Source organism: Ailuropoda melanoleuca, chromosome 13 (assembly GCF_002007445.2).
Source record: "Ailuropoda melanoleuca isolate Jingjing chromosome 13, ASM200744v2, whole genome shotgun sequence".
Classification (NCBI taxonomy): domain Eukaryota; kingdom Metazoa; phylum Chordata; class Mammalia; order Carnivora; family Ursidae; genus Ailuropoda; species Ailuropoda melanoleuca.
Window position 1 is genome coordinate 59,230,408 of NC_048230.1, and position 9,335 is coordinate 59,239,742.

Consider the following 9,335-nt stretch of genomic DNA (forward strand, 5'->3'; position numbering starts at 1 on the left):
ATAATTACTGTATCTATATGTACGTATGTAAATGCCTAAAGATGTACACAGTCTATAAAAGTGGGGAAGAAGAGATCGTTTTAGGGATCAATGAAGAATATCACTTTTTATCCTGCATTTTTTTCATTAATATGAGAATTTATAAGTGTTATATAGCTTGAAAGAAGAGAAGTGTGATATCCCAGGACAAACAGAATTCAATTTAGCTTTCTCAGATTCTCAAGGTCCAGCCTAATAAACCACGACGCTCTACTCAATGATGTCATGTATATTATAATCATGAAAATCCCTTAAACATTTTAAGGACTATTTTGATCAAATTAGGTATAATTAAATGGAGTCCTGTTTCCTATATGTGGATGTTTGGGCTGTTTCCAAGTCTTTGGTGTCATGCATTGACTAAGCTTTGTCCTCTTCTGTTAAATTACGCAAAAATTTCACCAGTTACCTAATCTTTCTGTCTACATTGATTGGTTTCTGAACATTGACTGTCATTGTACTCAACCTCCCAACATTAAGGCCAATTTCATGTTCCTTTAATTGTTGTGCCTTGGTGACACTAACTAAAGACCTTGGTCGTGTGCATAATCCCTCAACTTCTTTTCTTATCCAGATGAATCCTGGCTTCATGGCTTCATGGCAGGTTCATTCCAGTCTCTCCTAACTGACCTGTTTGCTTTGCTCCAGACAAACAGGGTTCAGAGCAACAGATGCAACCTTTGGCTGGAGAATTTGTGACTCTTAACAAGTTCTAACAATTCTAGCAAGTTCCCCGATGAGGCTGATGCTGCTGACCCGTAGTTGTGGTGCTGGGACCACTCTTTGAGAGATACCCTAGGGCACAGATTCTCAGACGTTAGCAAGCATCACCTAGAGGTTGCCAGGCCCCACCTGCAGAGGGTCTGAGTCAGCAGGTTGAGGAGGGGGTGCACGCGTTTGCCTTTCTAGCAAGTTCCTGGGTGATGCTGCTGCTGCTGACCAGTACGTGATCTCCAGCTTCATCCCCAACTCAGCAGGTCTCTGCTGCGCCTCCGCGGTGGAATTCCTAGTGAATCCCTTGGCCCTGTTCATAGTAGCCTGTCTTCTGATGCCCTCTAGTTAGTTCCTCCTTGAGACATTTGTTGAGTGAATATGCGGCTATTGGAAGAGAACTTTCCAGTTTCATGTAAAGAGACAGACTTGGAGGGTGCCTGGGTGGCTCAGTCAGTTAAGCATCTGCCTTCGGCTCAGGTCGTGATCCTGGTGTCCTGGGATCGAGCCCCGAGTCAGGCTCCCTGCTCCATGGAGAGCCTGCTTCTCTTTCTCCCTTTGCCTGCTTCTCCCCCCACCACCTTGCGCTCTCTCTCTTTGTCAAATAAATAAAGAAAATCATAAAAAAAGAGAGACAGACTTGGAAAACATGCCACTAGACATGAGTATGAAAATCTAGGACACGGCAGCTAATGTGTTAGGAACCGAATACTGGCATTTCAGAAAAAGAGAGACGATGTTAACTGACCTGGGACATGATTTTTTTTAAAATGAAAGAATCATTTTACCCTCCCCTTCTCTTCTTCATTTCCTCCCTAGAGAAGAGCAGACCTCCGAGAAGCCACACCTTGGAACTGAAAACAGAATCATGAGAGAGCAGGAATTCCACACCCCCACACCCCCACACCCACAGAGGGGAACAGACTGTAGAGTCTTTCAGACTCCCCGGCTTGCACCCGATTTCCTGCTTCTCCCAGTCCTCCTAATGGTCCCACACAGTTGCTACGGCAACCAGGACCTCACGGGGAGCAGGCTGCCCCAGTGATTGGGAGTCTGAAACTGCCCTCACCGAACCTGCCCCAGAAACGGAAACTGCCTCTAGCATCCAGCAGATGGGGAGTGAACGCCCCTTCTCCGAGAAGGAAATCCGGCTGCCCTGGCAGACCCAGCCTACACCCGAACCCACTTATATGGAGCTCAGACTAACACACCCAGGACCTGCTGGTGTCTCAGCCAGGGCCAGTCACCTGCATACATTCTCCCGGCCCTTCTAGTCCATAGCGTAATGAGGAGAGGAGGGCAGTGATCCTCAAACTGGAGCTTGTACCACAGTCCCTTGGGGAGCTCATGAAAATGTCCATTGCTAGCCACCCTCCGCCCCCAGACTCTGAATCAGTAGGGCCGGTGTGGGGCCCAAAAGTTTGCATTTCTAATAAGTTTTCTGGGTGATTCTCATGTTGCTGGTCAAGGACCACACTTTGAAAACTAGCGGACTAAGGGATAAACAAGGTTTAGGCTAAAAAATTATGAGTGTTCTTTCGTAATGCCTACCATGTGCCTCAATCGTGATGTCTTCAGTACACAGACCCAGCGGAGCTTGTGACCCATTTCCCACTCGAATCTGAGAGGAGGGGTCTCACCTGGTCATCCTCACCTTCACAAGGTAGCTGCAATGGAGAAGGAGAGGTAACTTGGCACCTTTAGGCAGAGAGATGGTGTCAAACGTTACCTCCCTTTCCCATGAGCCATCATCCACAAGGTGGGTGGGGGCTGGGGGGTAGCATGGGCTGCTGGACGAGGACAGGGCTGAGAGTGAGGGGGGCAGGAGGGCAGAGGCTGAGGGTGGCCTGGGTGAAGGACGGGGTGGCACGGCTGAATAAGTAAAGCCAGCAACAGATGCAATAGAACAGAAGCCCAAACCAAATCCTAGCAGGATCGGATGGCCCTGGCCCAGGCAAGCAGGACCCAGCAGATGACACCCAGACCAGACATCTTTTCCTGTGAAGATTCCCATGAAGAATCCTCTGCATGAAGATTAGATTCTGGGGCTGAAAAGGGAGAAGTGGAGAACTCTAGAGGGAGAGCATGCTGAATATCACATTTAAAATATGAAATGAAGTAAATTCCTTAGTTAAGAAAAGGTTAAATATCAAGAGCTGTCCCCTTGAATGGGATTAAATAGTGAGTTTTAATTTAATCTCATCAGGAATGAGTTAAAAGGTGCCTGCCATCAGGACTTCCACTCCACATGGTAATGACCGTGTTAGTGCAAAAGGAAAGAAAAAGCAGTCAACACACAGGATTGGGAATGAAACTCTATTTACAGGTGACACGATCATGTACGTAAGAAATACAAAAGATTCTACGAATGACTTAAGGGAATTTAGCAGGTGCCTGGGTAGAAAAAAAATATTTTTTTATTTTATTTTTTTAAGATTGTATTTATTTGAGAGAGAGAGAGAGAGAGAGTGCACAAGCCAGGAGAGGGGCAGAGGGAGAGGGAGGAGCGGACTCCCCGCTGAGCAGGGAGCCCACCTTAGGACTCATTCCCAGAACCCTGGGATCCCAACCTGAGCTGAAGGCAGACACTTAACCAACCGAGCCGTCCTGGCACCCAAAATAAATATTTTTTTAAAATCAGTGATTTTTCTATATGCCAACAACAATCACATAATAAATGAAAATTTTAAAATATTCACTTAGTACCAAAATCATTTAATACAGAGAAATAAATCTAGTGTAAGCTATATTAAATCTCGGTGCTGAAAACAACAAATAATATTGAGAAAAATGTAAAAGGGTCTGAATAAAAGGAAGAATGTACCATGCTCTTGGACTTGACAACCCCATATTAATAAAGATTACAATTTCCCCCAAGTGATCTGTAGATTTAATGCATTCTCAGTCAAAATCCCAGCAGGTTTTACTGTTGAAGATATCAAGTTGATTCTAAAATGTACATGAGGGGCGCCTGGGTGGCGCAGTCCTTAGGCATCTGCCTTCGGCTCAGGGCGTGATCCCAGGGTCCTGGGATCGAGCCCCACATCAGGCTCCTCTGCTGGGAGCCTGCTTCTTCCTCTTCCACTCCCCCTGCTTGTGTTCCCTCTCTTGCTGGCTGTCTCTCTCTGTCAAGTAAATAAATAAAATCTTTTAAAAAAATAAAATAAAATGTACATGAAAATGCAAAGGTCCAATGGAGAAAATTGGTGCATGATCAAATTGGAGAAAAATGACAAAGTTGCAGGATTTCCTAACAACAAATGACCCTTCCCTTTTTCTATCAAAAGCCCTTGTCAAGAAGAACTCTCCGATTTGGATTGCTGATCTCCTTTCCTTTTTTCCTTTGGGACTAGTTTGGGAGTCAACGTTTCTGAGTTGTTTTAATGGCACTAAGGAAGAGGAACAAGGGGCGCCTGGCTGGTTCAGTCAGTAGAGCGCTTGACTCTTGATCTCGGGGTTGTGGTTCGAGCCCCACACTGGGTGCAGAGAGTACTTAAAAATAAAGTCTTTTTAGGGGCGCCTGGGTGGCATAGCGGTTAAGCGTCTGCCTTCGGCTCAGGGCATGATCCCGGCGTTATGGGATCAAGCCCCACATCAGGCTCCTCTGCTAGGAGCCTGCTTCTTCCTCTCCCACTCCCCCTGCTTGTGTTCCCTCTCTCGCTGGCTGTTTCTATCTCTGTCAAATAAATAAATAAAATCTTTAAAAAAATAAAGTCTTTTTGAAAAGAGAGAGAAAGGGGCACCTGGGTGTTTCGGTTAGGCGTCTGCCTTCGGTTAAGGTCATGATCCTGGAGTCCTGGGATGAGCCCCTGCTCAGCCGGGAGTCTGCTTCTCCCTCTCCCTCTGCTCCTCTCTCTCACTCTCTCTCTCAACTAAATAAATAAAATCTTTAAAGAGAGAGAGAGAGAAAGAGAAACAAGTGTCATCAATCCTGCTACTCCCGGCTGGGTTAGAGAAGAAAAACATGCCTCTATACGCACATTGTAAATGGTAAAGACAGCTACGTATGGAATGTTTGGGACGTGAGTGGATCACGTACTGATTTTTGTGTGACTGTGTTCTCTTGTGCCTAGTGTTACAACTGCATTCATAGCATATGTGAATCCGTATTTTGTGATGACTGGAGTATGCTTGAGTCTGCCTAGGTAAAGTGCCCTGTATGTCGTGACTGCATTTGCATAATCTATTGAGTGGGTATCTCTGTCCTTTCTTTAAAGATATAGATTCTGCAGAAGAATATTGCTACGGAAGGATATGTGTATAGATGTATGGCTTTCACAAGCTCAGTATGGTAAATAAGCCACCAGAAATGGCTTCTGCTCAATACTTCACACCCATCAATTACCAATTACTTTACATTTGGTCACCAAACTTGCTCAAATCTGTTCCCTTCTGTCCTTTTCCAGATGCAGTCCTAGTCCAGGTCTGGAGCCCTCCCAAAGTATTCCTCTGCATTTCTTAAAAAATAAATAAATAAATTCTGCCCTGTCTCCTAATTATTTTCCTTTCAGATGAAGTTGTAGAAATGTCTGTCAAGGGGCGCCCGGGTAGCGCAGTCGTTGGGCGTCTGCCTTCGGCTCAGGGCGTGATCCCGGCGTTCCTGGATCGAGTCCCACATCGGGCTCCTCTGCTGGGAGCCTGCTTCTTCCTCTCCCACTCCCCCTGCTTGTGTTCCCTCTCTCGCTGGCCGTCTATCTCTGTCAAATAAATAAATAAAACATCTTTAGAAATGCCTGTCAAGTAAAACATCAAAGCAAAAATAAACACATCAGATTTTGGTTGGGATTTTGTTAAACCATAACACGCTTTCTAAAGGTGTGCAGTGTTCTTCATGCGGCTTCTTCATGAGTGTTTTTTCTTTCCCTCTTCACCTTTTTTTTTCTTCTTTCCAAGGCAGTTTGTAGGAAAAAGTGGTTGTGGGATTGGCCCCCATGGGTTGGAGGCAAAGCTTTAAGATCACCCCATCCATGCCAGCAAGGACCCTAAATTCTTTGTTTCTTAGCCTCCCCTTAAGTTAGAAAACTCAGGTACCCATTAACTGTTACACTAGTTGTCAACTGTTGGCCAACATAGTCTGGATATCAAAACCAAATAAGGATATTATAAGAATGAAACATTGAAAGTCAATCTCATTCATGAAGTCGAGTTCTAAACAAAATATGAGCAAATAAAATTGGGCAGTACTTTTTCCACTTGTACTGAGACATAACTGACATATAGTACTGTATAAGTTGAAGATGTATGGTATAGTGAGTGACTTGACTTTTTGTTAAGATTTAATTTTTTTTAAGTAATCTCTACACCCAACGTGGGGCTTGCACCTATAACCCTGAGTTCAAGAGTCACGTGCTAACCCAACTGAGCTGGCTAGGCGCCCCCTGACTTGACTTTCATATTTTATGAAACGGTTACCACAATGAGTTTAGTTAACATCCATCATCTCACGTAAATACACACACACACACACACACACACACACAAAGCAGTATTTTTAAAAGGTAAGAGTTCATGACCAAGTTGGATTTAGTCCAGGAATACAGTATTTGTTTAACCCTAAAAATTAACCAGTGGAAAAGAATATATTAGCAATATAAAGGTCCAATCAATAATATAGAAAATGCATTTGTTAAAATTCAAGTCCAGGGACACCTGGGTGACTCAGTCGTTAAGTGTCTGCCTTCAGCTCAGGGCATGATCCCAGGGTCCTGGGATCGAGCCCCACATGGGGCTCCCTGCTCTACTGGGAGCCTGCTTCTTCCTCTCCCACTCCCCCTGCTTGTGTTCCCTCTCTCGCTGGCTATCTCTCTCTCTGTCAAATAAATAAATAAAATCTTAAAAAAAAAATTCAAGTCCAGTCATAATTTTTTAAATTCATGATTTTAAGATCCTTAGCAAACTAGGAAGAGAAGGGAATTTCCTAAATATGATTGAAAATGGACATTTATAAGAAACCAACAATGAGTATACCAATGTCTCATATTAGTTACAAATTTCAATATAATACAAGCCTTCTGGAGTTTCCAAAATTGTAAGGGACCACATACATCATGAGCAGCAAAGAGCACTAATGGTGAGCTTTGTTTATCTTACTGAGATTTGGCTATGTCATTTTAGCAGATAAACTAAAATTCACCCATTTAACAATCAAGCTCAGTATTGCTAATGTCCTTGAATGAGCACACTGTTACTCATGCTTTAGAGTATTTTGAATGATTTTGTTACTTTGGCAGTTATCTTAGCATTCACGGTTATTAAAATATTTTAATTACTACACCATTCTCATCCAAATATTCATTAAATGGTAGTGCTCTCAGGGGGCTTAAAAATTCATGAAGACCAATTACTTTGAAGTGGAAATTAGATGTTATAATGTACTGCAAAGACACTTACACAAACACCGCAGTGCGCTGTGCAGTTAATTTAGTGGAGAACACTCAATACAGCATCAGAGCCAAGGCGGACGAGATAAAAAAGGCAGTATTAAAGCAGATACATTCCACAGCGGGTGTGAATTTATGCTCCCTGAGAATGCATTCTTCCTATTCTACATCTCTTCCTATGGGGATACGAGTATTGAATAACACAGGTTTTGAATTTTTCCAGGTCTTATAAGCAAAAATCCTTGCATAGACTGCTCCATTGTAATGTAGGTAAAAGTAAAGTAATTTTTAATTTTGGGGGTCTAGTTTTGTTCCTGTATTTGGCTTTTACATTTGTTTTTATACCCTTAGGAGACATTTATGATTTTTATAAAAAATAAATCAATACCTTATCTTTCTATGTAAAAAGTATTTTATTTTTATAATATTGAAATAAATGAGTGAGTGAATGAATAAATATTGCGAACTCCCCATGTCAGTCAATATATCTCTGCATTATAATCTTCCGTGATTCCCTGATAGATTCCCTACCTTATGGATTCCTACAAGCTCTTTTTTTTTTCTGTTTTTCTGGCTTTTATATTTAGCTTTTTGACAATGTGGTGCCATTAGCATAAATTGTAAGAAATGTACTTATACATGTATCTTTAGACAATTATTTCTTTCGGTTGTATTTCTAACAATAGAATTGCTACATTGAAGTGCATGCTCCTTTAAATCTTGGTACAGAGCGGCCTCCAAATTGTTTTATAAATTATATTCCAAATAGAAATTTATGAGAATGAACATTTTCCCAAACTTATGCCCACCCTGGATATCGTTTTTCTTTATAATCTTTGCCAACTATAAAGGCCAAAAAATGTATTTAAACATTTGCATTTTTTATTTGGAGTTTATCGGCTGCTTCCGCATATTTATTCCTCATTTGCATTTTCCCTTTTATTACTTTCCCCCTCCTATCCATCGATCATTTTTATGGTAGTGTGATCTTCTTATAAATGTGTAAGAGATAATTAAATGAAGTCAATAAACCATTTCTTTCATATATTTAACAAATATATTGTCCAAATGTGTGTTTACTTAATTTTTTTTTCTGAAAGTAAGGTTTTAAATTTTTCTAGAGTAAAATTCAGCAGTCATTTCTTTTATGGTTTGACAGCTTGCCATCCCTGCCCAGAGTTTAAATGAGAAAATTCTTTTATATTTTCTCTAGGTACTTGGTGGCTTACTGTTCAAATGTTAAATCAAGAGTTGATATGAAATTTATGTGTTATAATGTGTTCCTACTAGAGACATAAGCTTGCCCTCTCCTCCCACAGCCCCTAGATTCCGAACATGATTTCTTGACTGTCTCATTTCTCCCTCCTCCCACAGTGCCCTACTTGGAAATTCCACCTTTATCGTGCTCTAAATTCTTATGAGCTCTTGGGTACCTGTTCTTCGAAAGAGCAGGCAACGTTTTGAATATTACATTCGTGTGTCTGATAGGAAATACTCCAATTCTTTTAAGTCCGGCTTTTTTGCTAGGGTTTGTTTGTTTTTTCCAGATGAAATTTAGATGTGTTCTGTTAAGTATAATAAAGCAGAAGGAAGGAAGAAAGGAAGGAAAGAAGGAAGGAAGGGAGGAAGGAAAGAAGGGGGAAGGAAATCACATCGCTCAAGTTACTGAAATTTTGATTGGAATTTTTTTTAAAGAATGTTGAGTTTTCCCGTCTAGGACAACAACATGTGCCTTTAAAATACAATATGTGTCACATCCTTAATGTCACACAGTAGAGTGTAATAGTTTCTTTTGTGTAATTCTGCCAAATTCTTGTTTTTTATTTTTTTATTTGGGTATAGTTGGCCCACAATGTTATATTAGTCTTGAGTGTACAGCATAGTGATTCCACAGGTTTATACATTATGCTGTGCCTCCCACAGGTGTAGCTAACTTCTTATTAACTTAGTCCTAGATACCGAATGGTACTGTCAATGGAACTCACTTCCTATTACTATGATTGGCTTAAGAGAAACAATTGATATAAGAGTATATTGACCTGCCCGTCATCTTAATCATGGGATCAAAGTTGGTACTACCAAAAATGGGACAAACTAACATCATGTATATGAAACTGATCTGATGTGATTTACTAAGAAGAATATAACATCCCTTATGTAGAATTTCTGCCAGGAAATGTGATAACCTGAATCTGTGAGGAAACA